Source organism: Schistocerca serialis, chromosome 1 (genome assembly GCF_023864345.2).
Source record: "Schistocerca serialis cubense isolate TAMUIC-IGC-003099 chromosome 1, iqSchSeri2.2, whole genome shotgun sequence".
Taxonomy (NCBI): Eukaryota; Metazoa; Arthropoda; class Insecta; order Orthoptera; family Acrididae; genus Schistocerca; species Schistocerca serialis.
In genome coordinates this window covers 8,271,344-8,289,945 of record NC_064638.1, presented here as the reverse complement: position 1 = coordinate 8,289,945, position 18,602 = coordinate 8,271,344, and positions in this window count along the sequence as shown.

Sequence of the window (18,602 nt, the reverse complement as noted above, 5' to 3'; positions counted from 1 at the left end):
TACATCGACTTGCAGCCGACTTATCTACAAGGGGATATAGCTGCCTCGGGCACCATGTGGTCCGTCTCCTGTGGGTCTACATTTTCGAATCCGACGCAAAGCTGATTGTTAATTGTAACGTTCAGCGCCTCCTAATGACGATGGAACACTCAAATTGCGTCGAGATTCAATGCATCGTCCCCCAGCCGACTTGTCTCCAAGGGGATATTGCTGCCTCGGGCACCATGTGGTTTGTCTCCTAGTCTAGATTTTCGAATCCGACGCAAAACTGATTGTTAATTGTAACGTTCAGGGCCTCCTAATGAGGATGGAACACTCAAATTGCGTCGAGATTCAATACAACGGCCTCCAGCCGACTTGTCTCCAAGGGTCTATTGCTGCCTCGGGCACCTTATGGTCGTACTCCTGTGAGTCTATATTTTCGAATCCGACGCATAACTGATAGTTAATTGTAACGTTCAGGGCCTCCTAATGATTGTGGAACACTCAAATTGCGTCGAAATTCAATACATCGTCCTCCAGCCGACTTGCCTCGAAGGGGATTTTGCTGCCTCAGGCACATTATGGCCGTTCTCCTGTGAGTCTAGATTTTAGAATCCGACGCAAAACGGATAGTTAATTGTAACGTTCAGAGCCTCCAAATGACGATGGAACACTCAAATTGCGTCGAGATTCAATACATCGGCCTCCAGCCGACTTGTCTCCAAGGGTCTATTGCTGCCTCGGGCACCTTATGGTCGTACTCCTGTGAGTCTATATTTTCGAATCCGACGCATAACTGATAGTTAATTGTAACGTTCAGGGCCTCCTAATGATTGTGGAACACTCAAATTGCGTCGAGATTCAATACATCGGCATCCAGCCGACTTGTCTCCAAGGGGATATTGTTGCCTCGGGCACCATGTGGTCCGCCTCCTGTGAGTCTAGATTTTCGATTCCGACGCGAAACTGATAGTTAATTGAAACGTTCATGGCCTCCTAATGACGATGGAACACTCAAGTTGCGTCGAGATTCAATACATCGGCATCCAGCCGACTTGCCTCCAAGGGGATATTGCTGCCTCGGGCACAATGTGGTCCGTCTCCTGTGAGTCTAGATTTTCGAATGCGACGCAAACCTGATAGTTAATTGTAACGTTCAGGGCCATCTAATGACGGTGGAACACTAAAATTGCGTCGAGATTCAATACATCGTCCTCCAGCCGACTTGTCTCCAAGGGGATATTGCTGCCTCGGGCACCTTATGGTCGTACTCCTGTGAGTCTAGATTTTCGGATCCGACGCATAGCTAATAGTTAATTGTAACGTTCAGGGCCTCCTAGTGACCGTGGAACACTCAAATTGCGTCGAGATTCAATACATCGTCCTCCAGCCGACTTGCCTCGAAGGGGATATTGCTGCCTCGGGCACATTATGGTCGTTCTCCTGTGAGTCTAGATTCTAGAATCCGACGCAAAACGGATAGTTAATTGTAACGTTCAGAGCCTCCAAATGGCGATGGAACACTCAAATTGCGTAGAGATTCAATACATTGGCCTCCAGCCGACTTGTCTACAAGGGTCTATTGCTGCCTCGGGCACCTTATGGTCGCTCTCCTGTGAGTCTAGATTTTCGAATCCGACGCATAACTGATAGTTAATTGTAACGTCAGGGGCCTCCTAATGACCGTGGAACACTCAAATTGCGTCGAGATTCAATACCTCCTCCTCCAGCAGACCAGTCTCCAAGGGGATAGTGCTTCCTCGGGCACCATATGGTCCGTCTCCTGTGAGTCTAGATTTTCGTATCCGACGCAAAACTGATGGTTAATTGCAACGTTCAGGTCCTCCTAATGACGATGGAACACTCAAATTGCGGCGACATTCCATACATCGTCCTCCAGCAGATTTCTATCCAAGTGTCTATTGCTGTCTCGGTCACCATATGGTCCTTCTCCAGTGAGTGGATTTTCGAATCCCACGCAAAACTGATAGTGAATTGTAACGCTCAGCGCCTCCTAAAGACGATGGAACACTCAAATTGCGTCGAGATTCAATACATCGGCCTCCAGCCGACTTGTCTCCAACGGTCTGTTGCTGCCTTGGGCACCTTATGGTCGCTTACCTGTGAGTCTAGATTTTTGAGTCCGGCGCAAAACAGATAGTTAATTGTAACGATCAGGGCCTGCTAATGACGGTGGAACACTCAAATTTCGTCGAGAATCAATACATCGTTCTCCAGCCGACTTGCCTCCAAGGGGACATTGCTGCCTCGGGCACCATGTAGTCCGTCTCCTGTGAGTCTACATTTTCGTATCCGACGCAAAACTGATGGTTAATTATAACGTTCAGGGCCTCCTAATGACGATGGAACACTCAAATTGCGTCGCGAATCAATACTTCGGCCTCCAGCCGACTTGTATCCAAGTGTCTATTGCTGTCTCGGCCACCATATGGTCCAACTCCTGTGAGTAGATTTTCGAATCCGACGCAAAAATGATAGTGAATTGTGACGTTCAGCACCCCTTAATGACGAATGAACACTCAAATTGCGTCGAGATTCAGTACATCGTCCTCCAGCCGACTTGTCTCCAAGGGGATCTTGCTGCCTCGGGCACCATGTGGTCCGTCTCCTGTGAGTCCACATTTTCGAATCCGACGCAGAAATGATAGTTAATTGTAACTTTCATGGCCTTCTAATGACGATGGAACACTCAAATTGCGTCAAGATTCAATACATCGTCCTGCAGCCGACATGTACCCAAGTGTCTATTGCTGTCTCGGTCACCATATAGTCCTTCTCCTTTGAGCGGATTTTCGAATCCGACGCAAAAATGATAGTGAATTGTAACGTTCTGCGCCTCCTAATGACGAAGGGAACACTAAAATTGCGTCGAGATTCAATACATCGTCCTCCGGCCGTCTTGTCTACAAGCGGATATTGCTGCCTCGGGCTCCATGTGGTCCGTCTCCTGTAAGTCTAGATTTTCGAATCCGACGCAAAAGTGATTGTTAATTGTAACGTTCAAGGCCTCCTATTAACGATGGAACACTCAAATTGCAGCGAGATTCAATACATCGGCCTCCAGCCGACGTGTCCCCAAGGGTCTATTGCTGCGTCGGGCACCGTATGGTCGTTCTCCTGTGAGTCTAGATTTTCGAATCCGACGCATCACTGATAGTTAATTGTAACGTTAAGGGCCGCCTAATGACAGTGCAACATTCAAATTGCGTCGAGATTCAATACATCCTCCTCCAGCCGAATGGTCTCCAAGGGGATATTGCTTCCTCGGGCACCATATGGTCCGTCTCCCGTGAGTCTAGAATTTCGTATCCGACGCAAAACTGACGGTTAATTGTAACTTTCAGGGCCTCCTAATGACGATGGAACACTCAAATTGCGTCGAGATTCAATACATCGTCCTCCAGCCGACTTGTCTCCAACGGTCTGTTGCTGCCTCGGGCACCTTATGGTCGCTCTCCTGTGAGTCTAGATTTTCGAATCCGACGCATAACTGATAGTTAATTGTAACGATCAGGGCCTGCTATTGACGGTGGAACACTCAAATTTCGTCGAGAATCAATACATCGTTCTCCAGCCCACTTGTCTCCAAGGAGACATTGCTGCCTCGGGCACCATATGGTCCGTCTCCTGTGAGTCTAGATTTTCGTATCAGACGCAAAACTGATAGTTAATTGTAAGGTTCAGGGCCTCCTAATGACGATGGAACACTCAAATTGCGTCGAGATTCTCTACATCGGCCTCCATCAGACTTGACTCCATGGGGTTATTGCTGCCTCGGGCACCTTATAGTCGTTCTCCTGTGAGTCTAGTTTTTCGAATCCGACGCAAAACCGACATTTAATTATAACGTTACGACTATACTAACGACGATGGAACTCACAAATTGCGTTGCGTTTCTTTACATTGTCTTGAAGTCGACTTGTCTCCAAGAGTCTATTGCAGCCTCGGGCACGTTATCGTCGTTCTCCTGTGAGTCTTTATTTTCGAATCCGACGCATAACTGTTAGTTAATTGTAAGAATCAGGGCCTCGTAATGACGATGGAACTCTCAAATTGCGTCGAGATTCAATTCATCGTCCTCCAGCCGATTTGACTCCAAGGGGGTATTGCTGCCTCGGGCACCATATGGTCCGTCTCCTGTGCGTCTAGATTTTCGAATCCGACGCGAAACTGATAGATAAATGTAACGTTCAGGGCCTCCTAATGACGATGGAACACTCAAATTGCGTCGAGATTCAATTCATCGTCCTCAAGCCGACTAGTCTCCAACGGGATATTGCACCCTCGAGCACCGTATGGTCCGACTCCTGTGAGTCTAGATTTTTGAATCCGAATCAAAACTGATAGTTAATTGTAACGTTCAGGGCCTCCTAATGACGATGGAACACTCAAATTGCGTCGAAATTCAATACATCGGCCTCCTGCCGACTTGTCGCCATGGGTCTATTGCTGCCTCGGGCACATTATGGTCGTTCTCCTGTGAGTCTAGACTTTCGAATCCGACGCATAACTGACACTTAATTGTAACGTTCAGAGCCTCCTAATCACGGTGGAACACTCAAATTGCGTCGAGATTCAGTACATCGTCCTCCAGCCGTCTTGTCTCCAAGGGGATATTGCTGCCTCGGGCACCATATGGTCCGTCTCCTGTGAGTCTAGATTTTCGAATCCGACGTAAAAATGATAGTTAATTGTATAGTTCAGGGCCTCCTATTGACGTTGGAACACTCATATTGCGTCGAGATTCAGTACATCGTCCTTCAGCCGACTTGTCGCCAAGGGTCTATTGCTGCCTCGGGCAACTTATGGTCGTTCTCCTGTGAATCTAGATTTTCGAATCCGACGCAAAACTGATAGTTAATTTTAACGTTCAGGGCCTCCTAATAACGATGGAAAACTCAAATTGCGTCGAGATTCGTTACATCGACTTTCAGCCGACCTGTCTCCAAGGGTCTATTGCTGCCTCGGGCACGTTATCGTCGTTCTCCTGTGAGTCTTTATTTTCGAATCCGACGCATAACTGTTAGTTAATTGTAAGAATCAGGGCCTCGTAATTACGATGGAACTCTCAAATTGCGTCGAGATTCAATTCATCGTCCTCCAGCCGATTTGACTCCAAGGGGGTGTTGCTGCCTCGGGCACCATATGGTCCGTCTCCTGTGCGTCTAGATTTTCGAATCCGACGCGAAACTGATAGATAAATGTAACGTTCAGGGCCTCCTAATGACGATGGAACACTCAAATTGCGTCGAGATTCAATACATCGTCCTCCAGCCGACTTGTCTCCAAGGGGATATACTCCCTCGTGCTCCATAGGATCCGTCTCCTGTGAGTCTAGATTCTCGAATCCGACGCGGAACTGATAGTTAATTGTAACATTCAGGGCCTTTTAATGACGATGGAACACTAAAATTGCGTCGAGATTCAATACAGGGTCCTCCAGCCGACTAGTCTCCAAGCCTCTATTGCTGCATCGGGCACCTTATGGTCGTTCTCCAGTAAGTCTAGATTGTCGAATCCGACGCAAAACTGATAGTAAATTGTAACGTCCAGTGCCTCTTAATGACGATGGAACACTCATATTGCGTCGAGATTCAATACATCGTCCTCCAGCCGACTTGTCTCCAAGGGGATATTGCTGCCTCGGGCACCTTTAGTCCGTCTCCTGTGAGTCTAGATTTTCGAATCCGACGCGAAACTGATAGTTAATTGTAACGTTCAGGGCCTCCTAATGACGATGGAACACTCAAATTGCGTGAAGATTTAATACATCGTCCTCCAGCCGATTTGTCTCCAAGGGAGTATTGCTGCCTCGGGCACCATATGGTCCGCCTCCTGTGAGTCTAGATTTTTTAATCCGACGAAAAACTGATAGTTAATTGTAACAATCAGGGCCTCCTAATGACGATGAAACTCTCCAAATCCGTCGAGATTCAATACATCGTCCTCCAGCCGACTTGTCTCCAAGGGTCTATAGCCGCCTCGGGCACCTTATGGACGTTCCCCTGTGAGTCTAGGTTTTCGAATCCGACGCAAAACTGATAGTTAATTTTAACGTTCAGGGCCTCCTAATGACGATGGAACACTCAAATTGCGTCGCGATTCGTTACATCGACCTTCAGCCGAACTGTCTCCAAGGGTCTATAGCTGCCTCGGGCACCTTATGGTCGTTCTCCTGTGAGTCTAGACTTTCGATTCCGACGCATAACTGTTAGTTAATTGTAAGAATCAGGGCCTCGTAATGACGATGGATCTCTCAAATTGCGTCGAGATTCAATACATCGTCCTCCAGCCGACTTGTCTCCAAGAGGATAATGCTCCCTCGTGCTCCATAGGATCCGTCTCCTTTGAGTCTAGATTTTCGAATCCGACGCGAAACTGATAGTTAATTGTAACGTTCAGGGCCTTTTAATGACGATGGAACACTAAAATTGCGTCGAGATTCAATACATCGTCCTCGAGCCGACTAGTCTCCAAGCCTCTATTGCTGCATCGGGCACCTTATGGTCGTTCTCCTGTAAGTCTAGATTGTCGAATCCGACGCAAAACTGATAGTAAATTGTAACGTCCAGTGCCTCTTAATGACGATGGAACACTCATATTGCGTCGAGATTCAATACTTCGTCCTCCAGCCGACTTGTCTCCAAGGGGATATTGCTGCCTCGGGCACCTTTAGTCCGCCTCCTGTGAGTCTAGATTTTCGAATCCGACGCGAAACTGATAGTTAATTGTAACGTTCAGGGCCTCCTAATGACGATGGAACACTCAAATTGCGTGAAGATTCAATACATCGTCCTCCAGCCGATTTGTCTCCAAGGGAGTATTGCTGCCTCGGGCACCATATGGTCCGTCTCCTGTGCGTCTAGATTTTCGAATCCGACGCGAAACTGATAGATAATTGTAACGTTCAGGGCCTCCTAATGACGATGGAACACTCAAATTGCGTCGAGATCTAGTACATCGTCTTTCAGCCGACTTGTCTCCAAGGGTCTATTGCTGCCTCGGGCACCTTATGGTCGTTCTCCTGTAAGTCTAGATTGTCGAATCCGATGCAAAACAGATAGTTAATTGTAACATCAGGGCCTCCTAATGACGATGGAACACTCAAATTGCGTCGAGATTCAATACATCGTCCTCCAGCCTAATTGTCTCCAAGGGGATATTGCTGCCTCGGGCACCTTATGGTCCATCTCCTGTGAATCTAGATTTTCGATTCCGACGCGAAACTGATAGTTAATTGTAACGTTCAGGGCCTCCTAATGACGATGGAACACCCAAATTGCGTCGAGATTCAATAGATCGCCCTCCAGCCGATTTGTCTCCAAGGAGGTATTGCTGCCTCGGGCACCCTGTGTTCCGTCTCCTGTGCGTCTAGAATTTCGAATCTGACGCGAAAATGATAGTTAATTGTAACGTTCAGGGCCTCCTAAAGACGATGGAACACTCACATTGCGTCGAGATTCAATACATCGTCCTCCAGCCGACTAGTGTCCAAGGGGATATTGCTGCCTCGGGCACCTTATGGTCCGTCTCCTGTAAGTCTAGATTTTCGAGTCCGACGCGAAACTGATAGTTAATTGTAAAGTTCAGGGCCTCCTAATGGCGATGGAACACTCAAAATGCGTCGAGATTCGTTAAATCGACCTTCAGCCGACCTGTCTCCAAGGGTCTATTGCTGCCTCGGGCGCCTTATGGTCGTTCTCCTGTAAGTCTAGATTGTCGAATCCGACGCAAAACTGATTGTAAATTGTAGCGTTCAGGACCTCCTAATGACGATGGAACACTCAAATTGCGTCAAGATTCAATACATCGTCCTCCAGCCGATTTGTCTCCAAGGGGGTATTGCTGCCTCGGGCACCATATGGTCCGTCTCCTGTGCGTCTAGATTTTCGAATCCGACGCGAAACTGATAGATAATTGTATCGTTCAGTTCCTCCTAATGACGATGGGACACTCATATTGCGTCGAGATTTAGTAAATCGTCCTTCAGCCGACTTGTCTCCAAGGGTCTATTGCTGCCTCGGGCACATTGTGGTCATTCTCCTGTGCGTCTAGATTTTCAAATCCGACGCAAAATTGATAGTTAATTGTAACGTTCAGGGCCTCCTAATGACAATGGAACACTCAAATTACGTCGAGATTCGTTACATCGACCTTCAGCCGACCTGTCTCCAAGGGTCTATTGCTGCCTCGGGCACCTTATGTTCGCTCTCCTGTGAGTCTAGATTTTCGAATCCGAGGCGAAACAGATAGTTAATTGTAACGTTCAGGGCCTCCTAATGACGATGGAACACTCAAATTGCATCGAGATTCAATACATCGTCCTCCAGCGGACGTGTCTCCAAGGCGATATTGCTGTCTCGGGCACCTTATGGTCCGTTTCCTGTGAGTCTAGATTTTCGATTCCGACGCGAAACTGATAGTTAATTGTAACGTTCAGGGCCTCCTAATGACGATGGAACACTCAAATTGCGTCGAGATTCGTTATATCGACCTTCAGCCGACCTGTCTCCAAGGGTCTATTGCTGCCTCGGGCTCCTTATGGTCGTTCTCCTATGAGTCTAGATTTTCGAATCCGACGCAAAACTGCTAGTTAATTGTAACAATCATGGCCTCCTAATGACGATGGAACTCTCAAATTGCGTCGAGTTTCAATTCATCGGCCTCCAGCCGACTTGTCTCCAAGGCGATACTGCTGCCTCGGGCACCACAGTGTCCGTCTCCTGTGAGTCTAGATTTTCGAATCCGACGCGAAACTGATAGTTAATTGTAACGTTCAGGGCCTCCTAATAACGATGGAACACTCAAATTGCATCGAGATTCCATACATCCTCCATCAGCCGACTTGTCTCCAAAGGTCTATTGCTCCCTCGGGCACCTTATGTTCGTCCTCCTTTGAGTCTAGATTTTTGAATCCGACGCAAAACTGATAGTTAATTGTAACGTTCAGGGCCTCCTAATGACAATGGAACATTCAAGTTGCGTCGATATTCAATACATCGTACTCCAGCCGACTTGCCTCCAAGGGTCTATTGCGGCACGGGCACCTTATGGTCGTTCTCCTGTAAGTCTAGATTGTCGAATCCGACGCAAAACTGATAGTTAATTGTAACGTCAGGGCCTCCTAATGTCGATGGAACACTCAAATTGCGTCGAGATTCAATACATCGACCTCCAGCCTACTTGTCTCCAAGTGGATATTGCTTCCTCGGGCACCCTATGGTGCGTCTCCTGTGAGTCTAGATTTTCGAATCTGACGCGAAACTGATAGTTAATTGTAACGTTCAGGGCCTCCTAATGACGTTGGAACACTCAAATTGCATCGAGATTCAATACATCGTCCTCCAGCCGATTTGTCTCCAAGGGTGTATTGCTGCCCCGGGCACCATATGGTCCGTCTCCTGTACGTCTTGGTTTTCGAATCCGACGCGAAACTGATACATAGGGCCTCCATATGACGATGGAACACTCATATTGCGTCGAGATTCAGTACATCGTCCATCAGCCGACTTGTCTCCAAGGGTCTATTGCTGCCTCGGGCACCTTCTGGCCGTTCTCCTGTGAGTCTAGATTTTCGAATCCGACGCGAATCTGATAGTTAATTGTTACGTTCAGGGCCTCCTAATGACGATGGAACACACAAATAGCGTCGAGATTCAATACATCGTCCTCCAGCCGATTAGATTCCAAAGGGATATTGCTGCCTCGGGCACCGTATGGTCCGACCCCTGTGAGTCTAGATTTTTGAATCCGACGCAAAACTGATAGTTAATTGTAACGTTCAGGGCCTCCTAATGACGATGGAACACTCAAATTGCGTCGCGATTCAATACATCGTCCTCCAGCCGACTTGTCTCCAAGGCGATATTTCTGCCTCGGGCACCTTATGGTCCTTCCCCTGTGAGTCTAGATTTTCGAATCCGACGCGAAACTGATAGTTATCTGTAACAATTAGGGCCTCCTAATGACGATGGAACTCTCAAATTGCGTCGAGATTCAATACTTCGGCCTCCAGCCTACTTGTCTCCAAGGGGATAATGCTGCCTCGGGCAGCACATGGTCCGTCTCCTCTGAGTCTAGAATTTCGAATCCGACGCGAAAATGATACATAATTGTAACGTTCAGGGCCTCCTAATAACGATGGAACACTCAAATTGCGTCGAGATTCAATACATCGTCCATCAGCCGATTAGTCTCCAAAGGTCTATTGCTGACTCGGGCACCTTAAGGTTGTCCTCCTGTGAGTCTAGGTTTTTGAATCCGATGCGACACTGATAGTTAATTGTAACGTTCAGGGCCTCCTAAAGACGATGGAACACTCAAATTGCGTCGATATTCAATACATCGTCCTCCAGCCGACATGTCTCCAAGGGTCTATTGCTGCCTCGGGCACCTTATGGTCGTTCTCCTGTAAGTCTAGATAGTCGAATCCGACGCAAAAGTGATAGTTAATTGTAACGTCAGGGCTGCTAATGACGATGGAACACTCAAATTGCGTCGAGATTCGTTACATCGACCTTCAGCCGACCTGTCTCAAAGGGTCTATTATTGCCACGGCCACCTTATGGTCGTTCTCCTATGAGTCTAGATTCTCGAATCCGACGCAAAACTGATAGTTATCTGTAACAATTAGGGCCTCCTAATGACGATGGAACTCTTAAATTGCGTCGAGATTCAATACATCGGCCTCCAGCCGACTTGTCTCCAAGGGGATAATGCTGCCTCGGGCACCACATGGTCCGTCTCCTGTGAGTCTAGATTTTAGAATCCGACGCGAAAATGATAGTTAATTGTAACGTTCAGGGCCTCCTAATGACGTTGGAACACTCAAATTGCGTCGAGATTCAATACATCGTCCTCCAGCCGATTTGTCTCCAAGGGTGTATTGCTGCCCCGGGCACCATATGGTCCGTCTCCTGTGCGTCTAGGTTTTCGAATCCGACGCGAAACTGATACATAGGGCCTCCATATGACGATGGAACACTCATATTGCGTCGAGATTCAGTACATCGTCCATCAGTCGACTTGTCTCCAAGGGTCTATTGCTGCCTCGGGCACCTTCTGGCCGTTCTCCTGTGAGTCTAGATTTTCGAATCCGACGCGAATCTGATAGTTAATTGTTACGTTCAGGGCCTCCTAATGACGATGGAACACTCAAATAGCGTCGAGATTCAATACATCGTCCTCCAGCCGATTAGATTCCAAGGGGATATTGCTGCCTCGGGCACCGTTTGGTCCGACCCCTGTGAGTCTAGATTTTTGAATCCGACGCAAAACTGATAGTTAATTGTAACGTTCAGGGCCTCCTAATGACGATGGAACACTCAAATTGCGTCGCGATTCAATACATCGTCCTCCAGCCGACTTGTCTCCAAGGCGATATTTCTGCCTCGGGCACCTTATGGTCCTTCCCCTGTGAGTCTAGATTTTCGAATCCGACGCGAAACTGATAGTTAATTGTAACAATGAGGGCCTCCTAATGACGATGGAACTCTCAAATTGCGTCGAGATTCAATACATCGACCTCCAGCCTACTTGTCTCCAAGGGGATATTGCTTCCTCGGGCACCTTATGGTCCGTCTCCTGTGAGTCTAGATTTTCGAAACCGATGCGAAACTGATAGTTAATTATAACGTTCAGGGCCTCCTAATGACGTTGTAACACTCAAATTGCGTCGAGATTCAATTCATCGTCCTCCAGCCGAGTAGTCTCCAAGGGGATATGCTGCCTCGGGCACCGTATTTTCCGTCTCCTGTGACTCTAGATTTTTGAATCCGAAGCAAAACTGATAGTTAATTCTAACGTTCAGGGCCTCCTAAAGACGATGGAACATTCAAATTGCGTCGATATTCAATACATCGTCCTCCAGCCGATTTGTCTCCAAGGCGGTATTGCTGCCTCGGGCACCATATGGTCCGACTTCTGTACGTCTAGATTTTCGAAACCGACGCGAAACTGATAGATAATTGTAACCTTCAGGGCCTCCTAATGATGATGGAGCAGTCATATTGCGTCAAGATTCAGTACATCGTAATTCAGCCGACTTGTCTCCAAGGGTCTATTGCTGCCTCGGGCACCGTATGGTCCGACTCCTGCGAGTGTAGATTTTTGAATCCGGCGCAAAACTAATAGTTAATTGTAAAGTTCAGGGCCTCCTAATGACAATGGAACACTCAAATAACGTCGAGATTCAATACATCGTCCTCCAGCCGGATTGTATCCTAGGGGGTATTGCTGCTTTGGGCAATAAATGGTCCGTCACCTGTGAGGCTAGATTTTCGAATCCGACGCAAAACTGATAGTTAATTGTAACGTTCAGGGCCTCCTAATGACGATGGAACACTCAAATTGCGTCGATATTCAATACATCGTCCTCCAGCCGACTTGTCTCCAAGGGTCTATTGCTGCCTCAGGCACCTTATGGTCGTTCTCCTGTAAGTCTAGATTGTCGAATCCGAAGCAAAACTGATAGTTAATTGTATCGCCAGGACCTCCTAATGACGATGGAACACTCAAATTGCGTCGAGATTCAATACAACGTCCTCCAGTCTACTTGTCTCGAAGGGGATATTGCTGCCTCGGGCACCTTATGGTCCGTCTCCTGTGAGTCTAGATTTTCGAATCCGACGCGAAACTGATAGTTAATTGTAACGTTCAGGGGCTCCTAATGACGATGGAACACTCAAATTGCGTCGAGATTCGTTACATCGACCTTCAGCCGACCTGTCTCCAAGGGTCTATTGCTGCCTCGGGCACCTTATGGTTGTTCTCCTGTAAGTCTAGATTGTCGAATCCGACGCAAAACTGATAGTTAATTGTAACGTCACTGCCTCCTAATGACGATGGAACACTCAAATTGCGTCGAGATTCAATACATCGTCCTCCAGCCGACTAGACTCTAAGGGGATATTGCTGCCTCGGGCACAGTATTGTCCGTCTCCTGTGACTCTATATTTTTGAATCCGACGCAAAACTAATAGTTAATTGTAACTTTCAGGGCCTCCTAATGACGATGGAACACTCAAATTGCGTCGATATTCAATATATCGACCTCCAGCCGACTTGTCTCCAAGGGTCTATTGCTGCCTCAGGCACCTAATGGTCGGTCTCCTGTAAGTCTAGATTGTCAAATCCGAATCAAAACTGATAGTTAATTGTATCGTCAGGACCTCCTAATGACGATGGAACACTCAAATTGCGTCGAGATTCAATACAACGTCCTCCAGTCTACTTGTCTCCAAGGGGATATTGCTGCCTCGGGCACCTTATGGTCCGTCTCCTGTGAGTCTAGATTTTCGAATCCAACGCGAAACTGACAGTTAATTGTAACGCTCAGAGCCTCTTAATGACGATGGAACACTCAAATTGCGTCGAGATTCAATACATCGTCCTCCAGCCGATTTGTCTCCAAGGAGGTATTGCTGCGTCGGGCACCATATGGTCCGTCTCCTGTAAGTCTAGATTGTCGAACACGAAGCAAAACTGATAGTTAATTGTAACGTCAGGGCCTCCTAATGACGATGGAACACTCAAATTGCGTCGAGATTTAATACATCGTCCTCCAGCCTACTTTTCTTCAAAGGGATATTGCTTCCTCGGGCACCTTACGGTGCGTCTCCTGTGAGTCTAGATTTTCGAATCCGACGCGAAACTGATAGTTAATTGTAACGTTCAGGGCCTCCTAATGACGATGGAACACTCATAATGCGTCGAGGTTTAGTACATCGTCCTTCAGCCGACTTGTCTCCAAGGGTCTATTGCTGCCTCGGGCACCTTATGGTCGTTCTCCTGTGAGTCTAGATTTTCGAAACAGACGCAAAACTGATAGTTAATTGTAATAATCAGGGCCTCGTAATGACGATGGAACTCTCAAATTGCGACGGGATTCAATACATCGTCCTCCAGCCGACTTGTCTCCAAGGGGATAATGCTCCCTCGGGCACCATAGGGTCCGTCTCCTGTGAGTCTAGATTTTCGAATCCGACGCGAAACTGATAGTTAATTGTAACGTTCAGGGCCTCCTAATGATGATGGAACACTCAAATTGTGTCGAGATTCAGTACATCGTCCATCAGCCGACTTGTCTCCAAGGGTCTGTCAATTGCTGCCTCGGGCACCTTATGGTCGTTCTCCTGTGAGTCTAGATTTTCGAAACCGACGCGAAGCTGATAGTTAATTGTAACGTTCAGGGCCTATTAATGACGATGGAACACTCAAATAGCGTCGAGATTCAATACATCGTCCTCCAGCCGACTAGTCTCCAAGGGGGTATTGCTGCCTCGGGCAACATATGGTCCGTCTCCTGTGTGTCTAGATTTTCGAATCCGATGAGAAACTGATAGATAATTGTAACGTTCAGGGCCTCCTAATGACGATGGAACACTCAAATTGCGTCGAGATTCAGTACATCGTCCTTCAGCCGACTTGTCTCCAAGAGTCTATTGCTGCCTCGGGCACCTTATGGTCGTTCTCCTGTGAGTCTAGATTTTCGAATCCGACGCAAAACTGATAGTTAATTGGAACAATCAGGGCCTCCTAGTGACGATGGAACTCTCAAGTTGCGTCGAGATTCAATACATCGTCCTCCAGCTGACTAGTCTCCAAGGGGATATTGCTGCCTCGTGCACAGTATTGTCCGTCTCCTGTGACTCTAGATTTTTGAATCCGACGCAAAACTGATAGTTCATTGTAACGTTCAGGGCCTCCTAAAGACGATGAAACACTCAAATTGCGTCGATATTCAATACATCGACCTCCAGCCGATTTGTCTCCAAGGGGGTATTGCTGCCTCGGGCACCATATGGTCCGTCTCCTGTGAGTCTAGATTTTCGAATCCGACGCAAAACTGATAGTTAATTGAAACGTTCAGGGCCTCCTAATGACGATGGAACACTCAAATTGCTTCGAGATTCAATACATCGTCCTGCAGCCGATTTGTCTCCAAGGGTCTATTGCTGCCTCGGGCACCTTATGGTCGTTCTCCTGTGAGTCTAGATTTTCGAATCCGACGCAAAACTGATAGTTAATTGTAACGTTCAGGGCCTCCTAATGACGATGGAACACTCAAATTGCGTCGAGATTCGTTACATCGACCTTCAGCCGACCTGTCTCCAAGGGTCTATTGCTGCCTCGGGCACCTTATGGTCGTTCTCCTGTGAGTCTAGATTTTCGAATCCGACGCCAAACTGATAGTTAATTGTAACAATTAGGGCCTCCTAATGACGATGGAACTCTCAAATTGCGTCGAGATTCAATACATCGTCCTCCAGCCGACTGTACTCTAAGGGGATATTGCTGCCTCGGGCACAGTATTGTCCGTCTCCTGTGACTCTATATTTTTGAATCCGACGCAAAACTGATAGTTAATTGTAACGTTCAGGGCCTCCTAATGACGATGGAACACTCAAATTGCGTCGATATTCAATATATCGTCCTCCAGCCGACTTGTCTCCAAGGGTCTATTGCTGCCTCAGGCACCTCATGGTCGGTCTCCTGTAAGTCTAGATTGTCAAATCCGAATCAAAACTGATAGTTAATTGTATCGTCAGGACCTCCTAATGACGATGGAACACTCAAATTGCGTCGAGATTCAATACAACGTCCTCCAGTCTACTTGTCTCCAAGGGGATATTGCTGCCTCGGTGACCTTATGGTCCGTCTCCTGTGAGTCTAGATTTTCGAATCCAACGCGAAACTGACAGTTAATTGTAACGCTCAGGGCCTCTTAATGACGATGGAACACTCAAATTGCGTCGAGATTCAATACATCGTCCTCCAGCCGATTTGTCTCCAAGGTGGTATTGCTGCGTCGGGCACCATATGGTCCGTCTCCTGTAAGTCTAGATTGTCGAATCCGAAGCAAAACTGATAGTTAATTGTAACGTCAGGGCCTCCTAATGACGATGGAACACTCAAATTGCGTCGAGATTTAATACATCGTCCTCCAGCCTACTTTTCTTCAAAGGGATATTGCTTCCTCGGGCACCTTACGGTGCGTCTCCTGTGAGTCTAGATTTTCGAATCCGGCGCGAAACTGATAGTTAATTGTAACGTTCAGGGCCTCCTAATGATGATTGAACACTCAAATTGCGTCGATATTCAATATATCGTCCTCCAGCCGACTTGTCTCCAAGGGTCTATTGCTGCCTCAGGCACCTAATGGTCGGTCTCCTGTAAGTCTAGATTGTCAAATCCGAATCAAAACTGATAGTTAATTGTATCGTCAGGACCTCCTAATGACGATGGAACACTCAAATTGCGTCGAGATTCAATACAACGTCCTCCAGTCTACTTGTCTCCAAGGGGATATTGCTGCCTCGGGCACCTTATGGTCCGTCTCCTGTGAGTCTAGATTTTCGAATCCAACGCGAAACTGACAGTTAATTGTAACGCTCAGAGCCTCTTAATGACGATGGAACACTCAAATTGCGTCGAGATTCAATACATCGTCCTCCAGCCGATTTGTCTCCAAGGGGGTATTGCTGCGTCGGGCAACATATGGTCCGTCTCCTGTAAGTCTAGATTGTCGAACACGAAGCAAAACTGATAGTTAATTGTAACGTCAGGGCCTCCTAATGACGATGGAACACTCAAATTGCGTCGAGATTTAATACATCGTCCTCCAGCCTACTTTTCTTCAAAGGGATATTGCTTCCTCGGGCACCTTACGGTGCGTCTCCTGTGAGTCTAGATTTTCGAATCCGACGCGAAACTGATAGTTAATTGTAACGTTCAGGGCCTCCTAATGACGATGGAACACTCATAATGCGTCGAGGTTTAGTACATCGTCCTTCAGCCGACTTGTCTCCAAGGGTCTATTGCTGCCTCGGGCACCTTATGGTCGTTCTCCTGTGAGTCTAGATTTTCGAAACCGACGCAAAACTGATAGTTAATTGTAATAATCAGGGCCTCGTAATGACGATGGAACTCTCAAATTGCGACGGGATTCAATACATCGTCCTCCAGCCGACTTGTCTCCAAGGGGATAATGCTCCCTCGGGCACCATAGGGTCCGTCTCCTGTGAGTCTAGATTTTCGAATCCGACGCGAAACTGATAGTTAATTGTAACGTTCAGGGCCTCCTAATGATGATGGAACACTCAAATTGTGTCGAGATTCAGTACATCGTCCATCAGCCGACTTGTCTCCAAGGGTCTGTCAATTGCTGCCTCGGGCACCTTATGGTCGTTCTCCTGTGAGTCTAGATTTTCGAAACCGACGCGAAGCTGATAGTTAATTGTAACGTTCAGGGCCTATTAATGACGATGGAACACTCAAATAGCGTCGAGATTCAATACATCGTCCTCCAGCCGACTAGTCTCCAAGGGGGTATTGCTGCCTCGGGCAACATATGGTCCGTCTCCTGTGTGTCTAGATTTTCGAATCCGATGAGAAACTGATAGATAATTGTAACGTTCAGGGCCTCCTAATGACGATGGAACACTCAAATTGCGTCGAGATTCAGTACATCGTCCTTCAGCCGACTTGTCTCCAAGAGTCAATTGCTGCCTCGGGCACCTTATGGTCGTTCTCCTGTGAGTCTAGATTTTCGAATCCGACGCAAAACTGATAGTTAATTGGAACAATCAGGGCCTCCTAGTGACGATGGCACTCTCAAGTTGCGTCGAGATTCAATACATCGTCCTCCAGCTGACTAGTCTCCAAGGGGATATTGCTGCCTCGTGCACAGTATTGTCCGTCTCCTGTGACTCTAGATTTTTGAATCCGACGCAAAACTGATAGTTCATTGTAACGTTCAGGGCCTCCTAAAGACGATGAAACACTCAAATTGCGTCGATATTCAATACATCGACCTCCAGCCGATTTGTCTCCAAGGGGGTATTGCTGCCTCGGGCACCATATGGTCCGTCTCCTGTGAGTCTAGATTTTCGAATCCGACGCAAAACTGATAGTTAATTGAAACGTTCAGGGCCTCCTAATGACGATGGAACACTCAAATTGCTTCGAGATTCAATACATCGTCCTGCAGCCGATTTGTCTCCAAGGGTCTATTGCTGCCTCGGGCACCTTATGGTCGTTCTCCTGTGAGTCTAGATTTTCGAATCCGACGCAAAACTGATAGTTAATTGTAACGTTCAGGGCCTCCTAATGACGATGGAACACTCAAATTGCGTCGAGATTCGTTACATCGACCTTCAGCCGACCTGTCTCCAAGGGTCTATTGCTGCCTCGGGCACCTTATGGTCGTTCTCCTGTGAGTCTAGATTTTCGAATCCGACGCCAAACTGATAGTTAATTGTAACAATCAGGGCCTCCTAATGACGATGGAACTCTCAAATTGCGTAGAGATTCAATACATCGTCCTCCAGCCGACTGTACTCTAAGGGGATATTGCTGCCTCGGGCACAGTATTGTCCGTCTCCTGTGACTCTATATTTTTGAATCCGACGCAAAACTGATAGTTAATTGTAACGTTCAGGGCCTCCTAATGACGATGGAACACTCAAATTGCGTCGATATTCAATATATCGTCCTCCAGCCGACTTGTCTCCAAGGGTCTATTGCTGCCTCAGGCACCTCATGGTCGGTCTCCTGTAAGTCTAGATTGTCAAATCCGAATCAAAACTGATAGTTAATTG